This window comes from Typopeltis vanoorti, chromosome 12 (genome assembly GCF_054136105.1).
Source record: "Typopeltis vanoorti isolate ZY-2024b chromosome 12, IOZ_Tvanoo_1.0, whole genome shotgun sequence".
Lineage (NCBI taxonomy): Eukaryota > Metazoa > Arthropoda > Arachnida > Uropygi > Thelyphonidae > Typopeltis > Typopeltis vanoorti.
In genome coordinates, this window is record NC_143560.1 from 61,700,379 (window position 1) to 61,720,101 (window position 19,723).

General features: G+C 34.8%; 1 protein-coding gene across 1 annotated transcript in view; it reads right to left on the reverse strand.

Moving 5' to 3' along the window:
* jbug (filamin-type immunoglobulin domains fbug) overlaps positions 1-19,723 on the reverse strand; it is an 879,391-nt gene that overhangs the window by 683,584 nt on the left and 176,084 nt on the right. The gene's annotated exons all lie outside the window — the stretch shown is intronic.

Consider the following 19,723-nt stretch of genomic DNA (forward strand, 5'->3'; position numbering starts at 1 on the left):
TGCCCAAACCTTTGGCATCTATGACACTGTCCTGCAGATGCTCTTTTCCTAAGTGGCTCAGTTGATATTTTGAGTCTGCATACTACTGTCAGTTCATAGATCTGCTTTTGTGTATTGCTGATTTCCACCAGCACCAAAGGCATTGATCTTTTATATGACCTGAGCATCCTGCTGAGTGATACCCTCCCACAAAGAACCACCTTCAGGTTCTTTTCACTGGGTAAAGTGAAGGTGTGGTATGGAAGATTGGTATTGTCCATAAATCTGGTCATTTTTCTATAATCCATGACTGTAGCAGGTTGAATTTTAACTCCCTCATCCGAATTTTTGCCCCATGAGAATGTGACGTTTTGTTCCCTGAGGGCTGATGAGACAGGAATCCATTTATCCTTATCCCTTAAGATAACTGGTGGTACCTTTTCTTCAGGTACATTGGGTGCTTCCATCCCTGATGTTTCGGGTTCTTTGGTGTTGGCGGAGATTTTCCTCTTCTTCCTGACTGTTTGGAATTCTGTATTTGTTTCCAAGGTCTGATAGATGCTGTCTTGGGATGTATCTTCTTCTAAATTTGGGGAGTGTACAAAGTTTGATTGTGTCTGAGTAGTGTGTTCGTCACTTAAAACATCCATTTTGTCTTCTGTGACTGCTGGAGGGGGGGGGTATCAAAAAAAAGCTTAACTTTCCCTGGCCAGTTGTCACTCAGCAGCTTTCCCAATCTGAGGAATTCCTTGTACACCTCCTCAAATATGGCCTCATTCAGAGGTTTTGCCATGACAACAATAGGTGAAAAATGTATAAGGTGTCACGAGCAGGTTAGAGATAATCCTGTGGACTTTTGAGGATCCACTAGCAAATCTCATAGACACAGGTGTCTACCAGCAACAAAATATTATACATAAATAACTGCCCTAAAATAGGGAAAAGGAGTGTCAAGAATCTACTTGGCTACAGATTGGGATCCTACCTCCCTATAATACCATAGATCCACCACTGGTCCTTATAGCGGGTGGGGGCCTGCCAGCCATTAGACCTCTTGCATGTTTTGCAGAGGGGGAGACAGTAGGAATCAAACTGTATCAGCACCAGTGCAATGTAAGATTCCTGAAAAACCTTATATGCAATCTAATCAGGATCAATCTAAAATGCGTCCATTCTCGTCAGTCAAAAACTCTCGTAATCATCGATTTAATGCTAGATTTAATATCCACTTGATTTATATAATTTGCGTTGCCAAAATGAAGCCTAAGCTCTTTATTTTAGTAAAAAGATATTATATTTTTGTATTTATTCCTGTTAAAGAGTCCCCTAATTTTCTGGCTTTGCATTATTCCTAAAATTAAACACAGTATACTAATGCATCATGAAGAGGACACTTTTTGACATACAACCATTGCATCACATTCACGTTAATAGCCCAGGTGTGCATTCACAAATACAGACACTTTTGAGTCCTTTGAACAGATGGCACAGCAGGTCAAATTCTTAGCATTCCAGTGGTTTTAAATCACCAGAAAGGTGAGTCAGGGTGTGCGTTGAGAAAATAGCACTCAGAAATCAGAGGCTGTGATTGATTATTGTGTCAACTAATCCAATTAAACATTGCCATTTGTCATAAGTTGCTGTTTTTGTTTTCTGAGTTTCATCGGTTTGTGTGTGAAATGTGAACTGACATATTCAGGACATTGATATAGACAAATAATTTTCTATAAACAATTTATAAATTTTTTGCCCATATTTACAATGAGGAAACAGTGTTGACGTTCTACTAAATGTCCTGTTTTCTGTCAGAGCTTTCATGGATTGTATGACTGATTATAATCAAAAGAGGTTAGAACTTGGGTATAAATAATTAAGTAGTTATTTCAGCCTTTCTTTGGTTCAATCCAGATAAATAATAATAAAATAGAAATTGGAAAAAGTAATTACTTTTTCCAATTTCTGTGCATATTATATGGCTGTATTTAAAAATCATGTCAAAATTCAAATTATCTGTGTCTCACTCTAGTATTTGCCAATGATAATCAAATCTTGCCACAAAGAGTAAATCCTTTGTGTTTCTCACATAAACTTGCCATTTATGTGAAATGCATATAGAATGGCTATTGTTCATTTGATCTTTATACTTTCCATATTTAAAATTATATTAATTGATAAATTAAATTACTCAGTTATCCTACAATTAATTGCATTGGACCAATTAAGATGAGCACTGATGTGCTATGCACTCTTAAAACCTTCAAACCTCAATAAAAATGCAATTATATGGTCAAATTGATGTGAATTTTGTAGCGCAGACTGCATAAGCCACACAACAGCATCCAACCTAAATGGACACACAACGGCAATGGCAGACACATCCATCATCTTTTTCTCCACCATCTTTCTGAGAGAGTATGATGTTTTTAAAACATTAGCAACCAGAGCTAGAACCATTTGTTTAGAACATACCAGCCTCGACACACACACACACAAAAAAATTCTATGCTCTTCACCCAAATCTTCCCAAACTGTAATCATAAAAAATAGGACAAGTTTCTTAAAAAATATAACATCTAAACCTCCAAGCTGCACAAAAAATTAGCTATCCATATCCACACACAAAAAGATCATTTTCATTACTTCCCCTACTCCTACAAACTAGCGCCTAATTTGGCAAAACTGGATGAACTTCCAACATCTGCCTAAATGAAAGTGAAAATTACATCCAGTAACTAAACACCACATCACTCAGGTTTCTCCCTCCTCCAACTATACTCAGTTGGAAGAGGGAGAAACAAACTTATTACACAGATATAGGCAATCTGAAAAACTGTTTTTGGAATCCAATAGTGATTCAGCATTCCCCCCAACTTAAATAAATATAACCAATTCAAACTATCTGGGAGACTTATTTTAAGACCATCAGCCCATGATACTTTCTCAAGTCCTGAAATTGAGTGAGATAATTAACACAAAGTGTGAAGAAGATCACTGGATGAAGTTGGCATGCTGCAGTTTATGTAAACTAATGCTAGATTATACACTGATTAGTTCAACTTGGCCAAATGTTATAAGCATAAGACTTGGCTAATGAAGGATAATAATATAGTCATAGGGATAGAACTCAAGGAGTATAGTATTTTCAGAGAGGATAAAGGGATGAGAATTGAGTGGGGTTATTAATAATAGCAGAAAAACTGATGGCAAAAAAAGAGTAGGAGTGCTTTGGGGTGAGGGGGAAGAGTAATGCATTTGGAGTTATCTAGTATGAAATAGAGCCAACAGGATGAAATATGTACAGTCTGGCCTTAATTAATGCAATTAATTTGCCCTGCAAGTGCATCATGCAAAACAGAAATGCATTAATCAAATACAATAATCAATAGGAAAAATTGTAACTGGTCCATGACCTTCAGGAATGAAATGACCATAAAGAATTGTAAAAATACTTTTTAGCAGTATACCACGTAAAAGATGATGAAAATACACTGTAATTATAGAATTTAATGTTTAATGCATAAATGACAACTCAGTAAAAGCTACATTTTATAAAGCTTAGTAAAAATGTTAATAGCTTTGCTAAGAATATTGTCCTTAGAAAATGGAATTCTTTTTTGATTGTAATCCTCTACAAATTGAAAACAGGCTTTCCATTTCAATCAATATTGGAGTTCTGTTTCTGGTATTTTATAAACTAAAAGAAGTTGAAAAACTTTTTTTTTTTTTTTTTTGTATTCGTCCTTACAGCTCAAGACAGTTCATACAGTAAAATCTCTGTATCCTAGATCTCTTACAATTTTGCATGGCTTGCATCATTTTCACATTTTTAATAACTTCAAGTTTTTCAGCTAAAGTAATAACTTTTTATTGTTTTATTTTATTGCAACCATGTTGTTTTTTTGTTTTTTTTTCTATCCATGATTTACAGTGGTAAAAAATCAAATTTTTAAATGCAAGTGTACACATTCTGATTTGATTAATGGGAGACAAACATGTAACTCATCTACTTCTGAGGAATGATGGGCATACTGAAGTAGGTGGAAATGCTTGTTTATTGCCCACCAATGTGAGGTAAGATTAGCACAATTAGCATGAGAAAAACAAGTAACACATCTACTTCTGATAGCTAAAGCTTTGTAAAATAGAACTGAGGTGGGCAGCAGACAAATGATTGTCCATTGCCCATGCAATGTGTGATGATTTGAATCATGCTTAGTGAATAATTCAAATAATTTTCAACTAAGACATAAAAAAGATTGTGTTAACTGAAAATTTGAATTACATAAAGCAAAAAGTGGTGTGTGTGTGTGTGTGTGTGTGTGTGTGTGTGTGTGTGTGTGTGTGTGTGTGTGTGTGTGTGTGTGTGTGTGTGTGTGTGTGTGTGTGTGTGTGTGTTTGTTTGTTATCGAGTAAATGAAAAATGTGTTAATCAAACTCGCATCATGTAAGGCATGGCTGTAGTTGATTACTGCCACAGACCAAGAGACACAAGGAAGAATGTGGATGCATCAGCAAATTAACATAATTAGTGAAGAACAAGTAATTATTACAGGAGTATAAGAAGAGAACAAAATGGAATTTATGCTGCTAGGAGTAATAGGGAGAGAATGAAATGGAATTTATGCTGATAAGAGATAATTTGCTAAGAAAACATATTAATAGAGAGCATGTGAAGTTTGGGAGTGCTGGATCTGGTAACAGCATCAGAACTTAGCAGTAATTAAGGTAGCCAGAAAATTACCTCTGAATGGGGAGAGGATCATGTGGTCAGAACCTAAGAGATTGCAGACATGAACAATTTTCAGTTAAGAGAAGCATATGTAGAATTACAAAGCAGGTGATTACAACAAACTGAGGAGCAAGCTTCAAGAAGTGCGAGAATATAAAAATCAGGAATGTATACCCATAGTCGGGAGAATAAATCAAGCAGGAGATAAAGGAATGAGTAGTACCAATGAGCAGGAGTTGAGGGAAAAGGAAAACATAAGAGGGTATATATCTAAAGAAAAAAGTGATCAGGAAGCTCATAGGCAAGAAGTGTAATTGATATAGTAAGGAAGGCAAAAGCTAATTAATGAAAAGAATCCAGCTGATGTGTTACTAAGTGACTGTTCTGCAAGGATGTACCAACCAGGTGAAGAGATATTCCAGTGACAAGTGTAACACTGGCTGATATGAAAAGAGAGGTAAATGAATTGGAGTTGCTTATGATGTTGCAAAACCTTATACAAATACTGCCACAGAATTAAATGATATATCAACACATAAGAACTGGCAGCTTCTTGCCCAAAGTGTTCAATTTAAACCTCAGTTCTAAGGAGTAGAAGGAAGGAAAAATAATTCTGCTACATAAAGGAAGCCAAAGGTAGCAAATTTTAGTCCAATCTGTATCTTAGGAGTAGTGTTTTTTTTTTCTGATCGACCTATAGTACTTTAATACCGTAAAGGAGAAACTTGACATTCGATTTAAAAGTCTGTATATTGTATTCCTTGGGAAATACATCAGAGGGAAGACTGTTCCACAGTACAGCAGTAGCAGAGATGAAAGAGGAGGAAAAGAAACTTGTTCTGTGGATTTCAAAGTGTACTGTGAAAGGATGTTGGGCGACAGCTGTACATGTTGCAATAGGCTTAGTAAAGAGTGGGGGAATACTGATGCTGTTTCGGATGAACATTTTCCATGGAAATATTTATAGAATATACAAATTGGAGAGACTAAACATCTATGTTAAAGTGAAGGGAGTGAGGTGGTAAGAGATGGGTCATTTATCAGTCTAATTGCTCTCCTCTGTATTGAATCAAGCATTTTGAGGGAGCTTTTAGGAGCCCCACTCCAAATGTGAGAACAGTATTTGATAGCTGGGCAGATTTGTGATTTGTATAAGGTTAACAGCTGTTTAGAGGTAAAGTAATGTCTTGAGCGAAAGAGAAATTCTAGTTTTTTGGAAGATGAGGATGCAATGGTTGTAATATGTTTATGCCAGGAGAGGCCTGATGTCAAGGTAATTCCAAGAAGAGAAATCTCATCTTGTCTGGCAATTTGAGTGTTATCAAAAATAATATTGGGGGAAAATGGTTATTTTTTGTGGGAAATAAGACAAAACTAGGTTTTACTAGCGTTGAAGTTGACAAGGTTATCTGAGCCCCATTGGAAGATGGCTTGGAGGTCAGAATTAAGGGGAGTTGTGATTGATGTTCTGTGGGTTGAAGTGAGTTGTGTAGGGTAAGGTTTATCAAAGGGAGGAGTGCAATGTGCTGTCATTTGCAAAACTGTGTATTGAGTTGGAGGTCAACTGAAGTAGGTCATTGATATGCAGAAGGAAGAGGATCAGTGAGAGAACTGAACCTTGTGGGACCCTAGTATTAATTGGATCTGAGAGGATAGGAAGCCATCTACCATCACACATAGCATGCGTCCAGACAGAAAGCTGGCACTCCATCTGCTGAAGTCCTGAGACAGTCCAAATGATGGGGGTTTGCTTAGTAAGCCTTTGTGCCAGACTCGGTCAAAGGCTTTAGAGATAATATGAAGTGCAACCACCTGGGATTCACCAAATTTCTCCAATGAATTTGTCCAGAGATGGGTGATATATGAGAGCAGATCACTTGTTGATCAGCATCGATGGAATTTGTACTGGTGGTCACTTAATAACTGGGTACATTCAAGGTAGAGGAGTTGAGAATTGATGGTTTTCTCCATCACTTTAGATAGGAGAGGTGAGTGAGATAGGGCGGTAGTTAGATGGCAACGATTTGTCACTCTTATGGGTTGAATATAGGCCAATTTCCAGGCTCTAGTATATATACCAGTGGAGTAAGAGAGAGAGAGAGAGAGTATGCACAGATGGCATAGGATAGGAGTCAGTTCTGCTGCACAGGCCTTCAGGACAATTGGAGGAATGCCATCAGCCTTCTTTGTGTCTAATTTAGTTTATCTCTTTCTGGCAAAAGGATAACAGGGGGTTGTATATTGGGCAGTTGGAATGACTGGGGGGCACATTTGCCATTGTCAGTTATGCATGCATTGGAGGCAAAGTGTGAACCCAGGAGATTTGCTTTTTCTGTGGGTGATGTTGCAATTGAGCCATCTCGGTATGATGGGGGCGGGAATAGTGTAGGGCAAAAGTTACGACCAATGGCTTTGGCAAGAGACCAAAAGGCATGGCTGCCGTTTGGACAGGCTGCAAGTGTCCTGCTTTTTGCCCGTTCAAATTCTGTTTTGGAAGCATTGATAATTTTCTTGCATCTCTTTCGGGCTTCAGTATAGGCACTGAAGGAGGATGGAGTTCTTGATTTGGGCCAGCTCTGGTATGCAAGATTTTTCATTTGCACATCTTTTTGGAGAACCAGTGTTTAGATAGGGATGGCAGTTCAGAGAAGTGTGGGGAATGTATGTTTTCATGCCAGTGAAGATTACTTTGTGATGCGTTCGGTGCATACGTTTGGGTTGGAAGACTGGAAACAATAGTCCAACCATCGGAATGAAGCATAGTAGTCTGGAGGCTGTCCCATTTGGTACTATTATAATGCCAAACTACTCTTGTGTTGAATTGATTGTGTAAGCGTTGTTGCATGGGGGAGGAGATGAGCACTAGGTTGTGGTTAGAATTACCTGGGGGGGGGGGCTCACTACATTCACTGCATATTTGGAAATTTGGAAGGGAAGGGTCATTGTAAGGAAGAAATCTAGGTATTTGGGGAGTGATTCAGGTTATCTCGTATTCTGGACGACTTGTGAACAATTTGTGTAAGGTCGTTAGTAATGGCAAATATTTTAGTATCTCTTCCTGCAGGATCAATACAACTGGAAGAGGAAAACCAGTTGGTGTTATGGACATTAAAATGATCTAGGAGGATAATTTCACTGTTAGGAGAGTGGGATAGGAGAAAATCAACTTTTAAAGAGAGGAAATTAAACAGCTCGGAGTGGTTGATGGTATTAGAAGAGCAATAGAGACAGCAGATGAATTTGATGGAGTGGGGGAGGGATATTTTCAACCAAAGAAGGTCAAATTTGGGCGATTCTAGGTTAGGTGCTCTCTGGCAGGTTTTGTCAGAGTAGATATATGCGCAGATGCCACCCCTGGGTCGAAAGGATTTAAATTTAAATTCATACGGTTTGGAAGGTTGAGATGGATTGTGATGGGGGAAGGTGAGATTTGAGTTTCTGTTAAAAAGAGTAGGTGCGGTTTGGTGGACTGCAGATGGTAGTGGACACTATTAAGGTTGGAGGTGAGACCACGGATGTTGGTGAAGTGGATATGCAACGTTCTGTGAGGCATGGCTTTGACAGCAAGGGTCTTGCACGTTTCCTATACAGTGCCTGCATACCAGTCTCCTTGGTGGCTACTAGTGGTGTCACTTGATTTTTGCACTAGTTTGGTTTGTTTGTAGTCTATGGTCCAACTGTTGTCTCCATTTTGGCGTTTTTCTTCTAGCTGTCTTCGGAGTTGGCATCTTTGTTCCCTTTGGACAAATGTTAAATCAGGTCGAGCACGTACGTGCGAGTGGGGGCAACTGTCCTTTAGCTTGCGATTTATTGCCATTATTAGTGTTAAGGTATGCACTGGAGAAGGTGGTAAATGGTAGAATTCAGGAATAAAATACTGTATAGGAATAAAATACTTTACAGTAATCTATCAACATATCACCTGGACATGAAGTGGCAGAGAAGATCTAGCGACAAGTGACCAAAATTGTGACATGTCTATAGAATGCTTTATATGGGCACAGATTGAAGTCTTTGGGTTACACAAAGATGTCTAGTCGATAGGCAAAAGGCTAGAGTATACCTGAAGGAAGATAAATTACTAAAGGGGTTTTACATGATTGACAATGAAGACTTTTTAATATGTGGCAGGAAGAAAGAAAATGAGGAGTCACACTGGAAATTGTGCAATAGCATGGGTAGTAGGAGATTAGGACTAGATTTTTTGTTGAGACTGAAGAATGGATGAAAAGGTTGCCAGAAGAGATTGTTAGTGCTTTATCAGTGAATGAGGATCATTGTAGACAATAATACTTCTTGAACTCATTCAAGAAGAAATATTATACTCATGATAAAAGTTTAATGAAGTGAATCCTTTCTTTTAGGCTTACACGGTGATCCGAATACATTTTTGAAAATTATGGGGACAACTACTGTGTTTGAGTAAAACTTTAGATTAATATAACCACCTGAACAAGCAACATGAACGTATATAATTTACCATCGAAATTGAAAACCAGAACTCGCTCCAGTTCCTAGATACACTGGTCACACATCTTCCTTCAGGTATACTCTATCCTTCACAGTCTACCGCAAACCGACACACACTGGCCAATACATACATGCTAATTCATACCACCACCCATCACAAAAATAAGAAGTCATTAACACCCTTAAAAACAGAGCTATAACAATTTGCTCTAACTAGCAAGCTCTGAAACAGGAACTAAAAATCATCAGCTTCACATTCATAAATAATGGCTATAACAAAAATACAATCAATAAAATACTTAATAAAACATCGACAAAAAAGAATCTAGATTACAGTAAAACCATAGCCATCCCATACATTAAAGGGTTATCAGAAAAAATCAACAGAATCCTACACCATTATAACCTCAATGCCACCTTCAAACCACCTAGTAAACTTAAAAACATATTCAACTCCTCTAAGGACCCTCTCCTCCCATTGGCACATCCTGGAGTTTATTGCATCCACTGCACCTGTAACTTACCACACATTGGTGAAACAGGACATACAATCCCTAAACATAAGAAAGAACACATAAGACACATTAAATATAACCATTATAGTGAAGCAGGCCTCTCAGATCACACTCTCAACACCTTACACCAAATTGACTGGAAAAGTACCGACTCTTTACACCATACAAAAATCTGGTATGAAAGAAAATTTAAGGAAGCCTGCGAAATTCTGATAAACTACCCAAATATCAACAATAATGGTGGCATGAAAATTCCAAGAATCTGGATGGCACACATTCAGCCTACCTAATACTTAGTATCCAGCATATGTCAGGACTCTAGGCAACCTTCAGCCAGTATTGGAATCCATTCCAATACTGCTGAAGTATTTTTAATCATTTACCAACTATTTTTAATCATTTACCAGGGCTGTTTCACTCCATTAAACTTTTATCGTGAGTTTTTCTCAGCACTTAAGCCTTAACATACGGAGAAACATTATAGATATTGCATAAATAATGATTTAGCATCCCACAATGATGACTGCATGGAGATGCCAAAAAAAATAATATGACTATAAAGAGTGCTAAGTAAAAGTGTAGGATAACACAATTTAGTACTTAGGCTATTGTCTGTCTTCCTTCTGTATGTCTGAAAGCATGTCAATAATCTTATCTTCATGTTTGTGAAGATACCTTGGAGACTGAGGATAAATATTTACATAATAATTAAATAAAATTTAGTTAAGTATCATCTTTAAGCAGTTATTTCTTTCCATTAAACAAAACCTTAAGTGATAATAACTACACCAGCTTACAAGAATCACAACTGCTAAAAATAAAAAAAAATTAAAAAATTAAAAAATAAAAATAAAAATAAACTAATGTGGTCTATTTTTTAAATCTGGAATCAGGTTACCAGGCACAACCTCAATATCAGACTAAAATTTAAGAATATTACATAGCACTGCTATATGGAGGATGCTGCTGCCTAAATAAGCCTTTTTCCAAATTTTGTTATGTGGTGATTATTAAAAGACCAACACCAAACAGTAAGTGTTAAGCAGAAACCAACACCAAAGAGAAATTAATAGAGCCACATGTTATTTATATATATATAGATATACCTGAGTTGATGTCTGATAGAGAAGGGTGACTTATTGCAGGAAAAGAGACACCAAGGGAATTATTAGAGGTGAATAGAAGTATGTAAATTAATTGCTCAAAAGAGGAAGAATGTTGATGTCTGTAAGATAAAAGGGAAAACATTTATATACATCAAAATTAAAATACTGTTAATAAATGAGGGGAAGGAATTAGAGAGGCAAATAAATGAAATTTAAAACTAAAAATAAAACTAACATTTAAGTTAGAACTGAGCTAAATACAGATAAATAATAAAATTTCAAATGATAAACCGGATTATAATATAAAGAGATATATTCAAAAACTTGATTAATAATTTAAATCTAAAGAAAAATTACACAAAGGAAAATTATTTTCATTAAATATAAAGAATTTCTTTTCTTGGTTTTTGGAAATATAAATGTACTGGGAAATAAAAACTAATAAAAAATTGTGTTCTTATCAATTAACTAAATATTAATTACTTACAGATGCAATTATTTCTTTATACAATCTTTCAATAGTAGATGACTTCCATCACCTGGTGTATGAAACTACTTTGTCACTTAATGGAAGCTTGAAGTATGGGATATAATTAGCCTAATTATAAATTACTCAGCTCAAGTGGTTAGTTTTCTTTATTAGCTTACTTCTCACAAGGAAAATAAAAATGGTTTATCAAAACTGTCTATCAGCACATCTTAATCTTTTCAGGCATGAACCAATCTAAATTTATGAGGAATTGTATGAGTATCACACCACCAGAAGTCATCTGAATGCCATATTTCATAAACAGTACAAAACATGTAGTATAGGACACAATGAAGAGACATAATTTTTTAAAGTTATTTACAATTAGCTTTTAAACTCACAAATTGCTCTTCATGAACCTTTGTACGAATATTCTGGCAAATTGGTGGAACCTGGCGACATTCATCATTTACCAAGTTAGGTGGTAAATTATTTTTATTACCCAATGCAAGATCCTGTCCTGAATGGAAGTGTGAAACATCTGAAACAAGTTTACCATGTTTAGTCTCCAGAGCAGGATTCCCAGGTTATCCAACCCTTATCCTATTCATCAACAGTGCATAGGTTCCATCTTTTTATAGGCAAAATTGTCATAAAAAATTTCATAACTGTCAAAAAGTAACACAAAAATGAAAATGTATGTCTGTTCTTTTCGAACACTTTAAGGAATAACTGAGTATGAAACAAACACAGCCCAGAGGAAAAAACAGCATGATAGCATGTATATCCCTTTGTAAAAATGCAAAAAACTCCAAAACCATTATAAGAAGTGCTGTATAATAACACAGGGGAAAAAATGATGACGATGAGACAGCTATGTTATTATATGGCATGTATATATAATTCTTGTTTCCAAAGTGTTAAGAAACTTTCTTGTGGAGAAAATAAACTTCTCCTAAATAAAGAGACCCACAAAACAATCTGAAAATCTTTGGAGAGTTGTTAAAAATTTGAAAACTTGTATAATTCAAGCCTCAGAAGATCCTAATAATATCATCGCTGATGATATTTTTGGAACTGTTTGAAAATTCTTAAAATGGACCTATATATCTCAACATGGAAATCAGCCTTATGAAGCATTGAATATCTTTGTCTTAGCAAAAAAAACAGCTTAAAAAACAGTTGGGAATAAGCTATTCCTTTTCCAGGAATAGCTTATTCCCAACACAGGAAAATACTATATAGCTATTACAGTAATCTATCAACATATCACATCTTCCTCATGTAAAGAGACACCATCAACCTACCAATTGATGGGATACACTACGTTCTTTAGAAAGTGAAATATGCTTGCTTGTATTTGCCTTAAGTGGTATATCTGTTGTGTTGCAGGTTCAGTAAACATATGTTAGACATGACTAGTTCACTCAAAAGTAAATAATACATATGCAAACTAGACAGATGTTCAGTTTCTTATAGTACCTAAATAAGGAGTAGGACAAATATAGTTTAACCACCCAAACAGTCAGATGGGTGAAATATGTGAATTAATTTCTGCTTCATATCCATATTATTTTAATTTCAATGGGCACTATCCATGTAATTATGGACATGCTCACTTGTTAAGGCTGACTAGGTGATTAAACAACTGTGCTTTAAATGCAGTTATTTTAATTGAACACTAAATTTACCTTAACAAGCAACAGCATTTATTTCAACTGATGAGAGAAATTTATTTGGTAGTTCTTTGCAAAGAGTTCCTTGTGATAAAATTCTGTGCAGAGAAATTCCTCAAGGGAAAAATTCTTAGCTGGAAAATTCTTCATTTTAAAATTGAAATAATATCATAATAATACATATATGTGTATTATTATGATATTATATCAATATATATTGATATATATCATAGATGCAAAACAATATTTTAGAAAATATAATTTTGTTCTTTATTTTTGTATTATTTATTTAATTAGATTTCATTTAGCTTTCTAATATTATTATTCTGTATTAAGTTATTTATTTATTAGTATGGCATGAATAACAAAACATGCAGTACAATACACTGTCATTTTCAAAACATATAAAATTAAAAGTCATTTTAAAAACTAATAAAATTAAAAGGTTACATCCATATTGGTCAAAAAGTTCATAGCTTCGGGTGTAGCACTTAAAAAGTCCAATTTATCTCCTGAATATGCTCTGAGATAACATTGGGTCACAATATGGTCCACAGTTTATCTTTGAGCTCCACAATCACAATGTGGAGATGGTCGTTTACCCCATTTTAAAAGCGTGTCTGCAAAGTGAGTCCAGGATTTTCGTGGGAGGTGTGAACAAGCATCAAAACTTTCTTCAATTTGTTGAGAGAAAATTTTGTGATATCATCTGTCTGGCTCTCCCACTGTTCTTGCCACTTTTGCTTCAGCTTGAAATTAGATTGTAGTAGTTGGGCTAATTGTAGTGGTGGATGTCTCGATCTCAATTGTCATACACTTAAGTCTGGGAGATCTAAGTTTATTGGTAGGACTGTGTTCTCCAAGATTTTCTTATACTCCTGTAAGAGAGCTTTAGTCCTGCACAGACTTGGTGGAACAATGTTGCTAAGAGCTCGAAGCCAGTGTGTGTGTGTGTGTGGGCATTGATTTAATTGTGCCAGAAATCAGTCTCATTGTATCGTTTAGTTGGTTATCAACAAGTTTAACATATGTGCTATTTAGCCACACCTGTGAGCAATATTCAGCAACAGAGAAAATTAGACCGAGAGCTGTAATCCGTAGATTATCGGCTGTTGCTCCCCATACTTATTAGTTTTTGTATTATGTTGTTACGGGTTCTTAAGTTAGCAGAAACGTTTATTAGGTGTTGCTTGTAAGAGAATGTGCAGTCCAGGGTCATACCCAAGTACTTTGGAAACTTATTGTGCTGTAATAAACATCCTTAAAAGTAGATATGCAAAGCAACATCTGCCATGTGATTATTAAGGTGAAAGCTTGATACTTTTGTTTTGTCTGGATAGAGCTGGAGCCTCCATTTTTTGTAATATTCACCTATTGTTTTCAGATCTTTTGTAAGTACCTCTTCAGCCTGACTCATGTTTTTGTGTCGAATGGCAATTACAGTGTCATCAGCATAACAGAACTTGTGTGAGATGGTAGCAGGCAAGTCATGTGTATAGGTTATAAAGTAAGGGTGCCAATATTGACCCTTGTGGAAGACCATTATTAAATTTTTGTTGTCGGGACATTTTATTTCCTAATAGAACTTGAAAGAAACGTTCTGTGAGAATGGAGGAAATTAAGTGCGCAGTCCGTTTATATGGGACAATGCTAAGAAATTTGTATATAAGACCTTCACGCCATACTGTATCATAGGCTGCTGTTAGGTCCAAGACGACAGCTGATGTTTTTTTCTTTTGTCTAGAATCCAGCTTCTATGTATGATGTTAAAGTGAGCACTTGATCACAGCAGCCACGTTTTTTCTCTAAAACTTGTTCAATCAAGACATGCTGCATGATTGGTATGGACAATATGTTGTACAGAAGATATTTTAACATTTTATAGGTGCAACTCAATAAAGCAATAGGTCTGTAACTTTTTGCTTCCTGAGGTGGTTTTCCAGGTTTAAGAATAGCAACTATTTTTGACTGGATAGGCAGTCAACCAGTCAATAATATATCAGAAAAGAATTCAGAGAGCCATTTTATAGTATTTGGCTTACTATTAATCAGAAATTCAGGATGGACACCATCGAAGCCTGGGACTTTGCCTGCTTTGATATCTTTTATGACAGCTTTTACTTCATCTATAGTGAAGATTGAGGCATATTGTGAGAAAGCAGAAGCATTTGTTTTTAAAGCTCAAAGTTCTTTCTTAGCTTTCTTGGAATGTTCATGGTCGCTAGTTGACCTTGACATATTAACAATTTGATTAGCTACTTTCTCAGGGGAGATAGTTATGCTTTTTTCTTTTAGGTAGATTAGTTGTGGATAGTTGTTGGAGAAGATTCCAAGCTTTTCTACTTGATCTTTGAGATCAAGGTCTTCAACCATATCAATCCATTTTGTTTTTCAAGATGAGTTCAGGCTATGTAGTAATTCATCTGCTATTTCAGGATCTTCACTTTTGAGAAACTCTCTATAGAGATTTTCACTCTCTTCATTCCATCTGGGGACATCATCTTTTCTGCAACCTCTAGGGATATATTTTTTCTCAATTGATACGATTGCTCCTATATCTCTTGTACTCCGCAACTCTAGCGGGTATCCAAATGAACACATTTATCCAATTCATTTGCAAAATTTCTCCAATTTACTTTTTTAAAATTCCAACTCGGTCATGGAAAGGATCTTGCTATAGGTAGTGTCATACCAATTTCTAGTAAAACTCGTACATGTTGACTGTGTGGAAAATTAGAAAGTACATATCATCTTGCTGGTAATGGTTGCCCTTCTGTGTTTAATGAAACAAAACATAAGTCTGGATTAGACTCCCTTTGCCATGCAGTTGATCTAAAGGTATTTCTATCCTTGGCATCACATACAAGGTGTATATTATTTATTTCTGCCCATTGAACGAGGACAGTACTGCAGTCATTGTTATCATTGTACTTCCATTCTTCATCATGACTATTAAAATCACCAATCCATACTGTTGGATGTTGATAAGTAGGTATCACATCTATAGACCATGATGTTAAAGGAGGTTTATAGACATTGACTATTGTTATGTCGTGAATTTTCACACTCACAAGATGGGTAACATTATCATATCTCGTTGTCAGGAGAGAAGCATTTTCTATAACATCCTTAATATATGTTGCAATGCCATAATTCTGGTGGTATTAGCACCAATCAGGGTGTAGTCAGTTATTTTTCCTCTTCTATTAAGGTTGTCTTTGTTTTCAGCATGCGTTTCTCGAAGAAGCATAATGTCAATGTTATTTTCTTGTAGTATTTTGCAGAGATAGTCACATTTTGCTCTGTTAATTCCCTAGATATTCAGTTGACACATCTTAAGGCTAAATCCCAGTTTTTTGTCAGTATCATCAATAAAATTAGAAAAATCAGTATGGTTTGACTGCTTGCCTTAGCCAGGAGACTAAGTGTTAGACCGGCTGCCAAATTGCTCTAGCTCAATTAGCATTACTCAGGGTGCACCATGAGGAGGTGAGCTAGATTATACCCCTGTATTAAGTGAAATTATTATTAGTAGTATGTGACACCTCCAGGGAGTCCAAAGACTCGTTGAGGGAGGGCACCTATTCTACAACTCTCTCTCTCCACCACTCAATCCACCAACTACACCAATGCCATCTACCGCCCACAACTACCACTAGTATTTTCATGGACAATCGCAAACATCCATGCCCATGGTGGGATTCGAAACAGCAGCCTTGTGGTTGGAGAGCGGATACGCTAACTACTTGGCCAATACAATTATTTTGTATTTACTGACTGAGAACTGTAATTTCAGGTTTAGTTCTTAAAATTTTTTTTTTTTTTTTCTTATTTAGATAGTACATATTATAGGCTCAGTAGATGGGATATATATATATTTCTCTCTCTTTTGAATTAATTCTTTTGTAAACAGGTTCAAATATAAACTGCAAACAGAAATATCTATAACTGTAATTGTTGGAATAGTTGGTCTGGTTGGTGAGAGGTTAACATACCCACTCTGCAACCACACAGTTCATTAATTCACACAAGATGAATAGGTAACTATGTATTTCACTTTGGAGAATGTACCAACAATTTTTTTTTTTCAGTCAAGAAGACAAATGTTATCAAATATCAATTTTAAAATTTCTTTGTTTCATAAAATACTAGTATTGAGAAATAAAGTAAAGACTAATATTTCAGCTGCAGATGGGAATTTTGCCTTAAGTTGATTTTCATCACAAAAGGATTTATGTAATTTACCATCATTTTCTTTAATATAATTACTTAGAGGTGCACATATAGTCTTAAACTAGCCCTGTAAAACAATAATAGCCTTCAAAACCTCTTTACTATGCAAGAAAAGTAGAATCAGTTCCAAAATACAGTGATATTCTATAACTGAAAACACCTCATCCATTGCTCATTAACTGTACCTCGGTGAACCATGTCCTCCATTATCTAACCAGAAAATTGATTTCCCAATGGATCAGATAATTGAAAGATTAATGTATAAGCAGTAAAAAAGAATTTCTAAATTATTATTCAGAACTTAATATTATCTGTTTACCAGAAATATCTAGCAAACATGGAAATAGTGAAGAATTATATAGATATGCAGAAACAAGATTTTGTAAATAAAATATATTCAAAATTAGTTATAGTGCAAAAAATACAAAAAATACAAAATTTTGAATAAAACGGGCAACCCACTAAAAGAAAACAGAAAAGAAAGCAATATTAATTTCTATCTGTTAAAAAAAGGTATAACATTCCAGAAAATTACAGAAATATAAGCATTGCAGTGTTATAAAATGCACAGGAAAATATTAAATAAAAAATAACAAAATATTCTAAAAATTTTACTCTAAAATCACAAAACAGTTGGTTACATGCATAGATCCAGCTTCTTTGTAAAATTAATAATAGCAAGAAGTGTATAATTTAGAAACACATATTACAAAAATTTATAGTCTTAAAAATAATAAACAGTCTTCCAAAATAAAAAAATTTTGAAAATACATTTAATGAGATAAAAAAAGATGACATTTTGATGAGATTTAAAATATTACTAGGCATATACTGTATCAAATAATATTCTCTCTATTATATGATAATATTTGTTATCCCACATATTAAATTCAGTCTGAATTATAATCAGGGAAAAAAGAAAAAGAAAAGAAAAAGGGGTAAAAAGTTTCCCTATAATAAAATGGAAGAGAGAGAATGAACAAAACATTAAAATTTCTGCTACTGTGAAAATGTTATTTGAACATAACATTTTCACAAATGACTGATAATTATGATGAGTCCGTTGACTCCATGGAGGTTACCAAATAATAATAATTACCGATTCTAAAGGTAAAGTTCAGAAAGCTATTGTAATAATAAAGAAAAGATAATTAATAATCTCAAACTAAAAAAAAAAAAAAAATTGGTTCAGGATTCAAATAAAAAACAAAATTTTGAAACAAGTCATTTTTTTTTCACTTAATTAGGATGCATAATTTCATGAGACTATTGCTCAGTGACAGTGGCGCACCCAGGGAGGGGGCCAAGGGGCCCTGCCCTCCCAAAAGAAAAAGGAAATAAACACTAGAAAATTTTCCAAAAATCTTTTCCTAATTAAAATTAATTTTTTTATTTATGTTGTGTCTTCTATTTCTATACTACTTATCATGTATTGGCAATCACTGCAGATGCTCAGTCATAGGTCGTATGTAATGTGTAGTGTGTATTGGTAAATCATCTACTCAACTCACCCCACCCCCAAGATTAAATCCTGAGTGCACCACTGCTCAGTGACAATGTCCACTGGTTGGCAAGATTGGATTCTAATGCTATTTAAGATGCAAAGAATGTTTATAAGAAAGTCTTTGCAACTGTATAGGAGTTAGCTATTGTTATATGGAAGAGACAGAGTTTTTTTTTCCTCCAAGAAATGGGTTTGTCATTCTGAAAGAGAGAGAGAGAGAGAGAGACAACCCAAAAAAACCCGACAGGATGCAGCAGACCATGTAGAAATCATTAACAACCCTATAAGAGCATTAATTAGTTTTCTGTGAATCCAAATCACTTGGCTATAACAGGATACTCAACCTGATGGATAAAAAGATGAAAATTACAAAACACTTAATAATAATAAAGTAATAAGTTACCAGATGTTTAATAGAGGCATGCACATTAGACATAATATAATTTTTGGATAACAGCTTCCCACATGTATGATAAAATTAAATATAATTTATTAATCTTATATATTTTGCCCAATATGTCATAAGCTTCTTTTATATTGAGCAAAATATATAGGAATAATAAATTATATTTAGTTTTCTCTTATGTGTGAAGCCATTATTCAAAAATTATATTAATAAAGTAATAAATTCAGAGTCTTAACCTTACCTTTATGCAAAGACACACTAGGTTAAAAATTTACAACATTGGCTATAACAAAAGCTACTTCATAGAAGATTAACAGTAGATAATATGAAATTGGAAAAAATAGCAAGATATACCCTATCTGATGCTAAATGAAGAAATAATTAAAACAAGAATCAGTGAAAGAGAAAATAAAGAAATAAATAATGGTATAGAAATTGTTAAAATAATGCAAACAAAAAGATTCCCTAAACAACAGTATAAACCAATCCCATTTTTCCAAGTGTAAAAAGAAGACAAGCTCATCCTTTAAAAAGACTGACTGACTAGGCAGCTTCTGAGACCAGAACCAATAATAATAATAATAATAAATAAATAAACATGGCTAATGTTTAAAACAAATTACAATACTCTTTTCA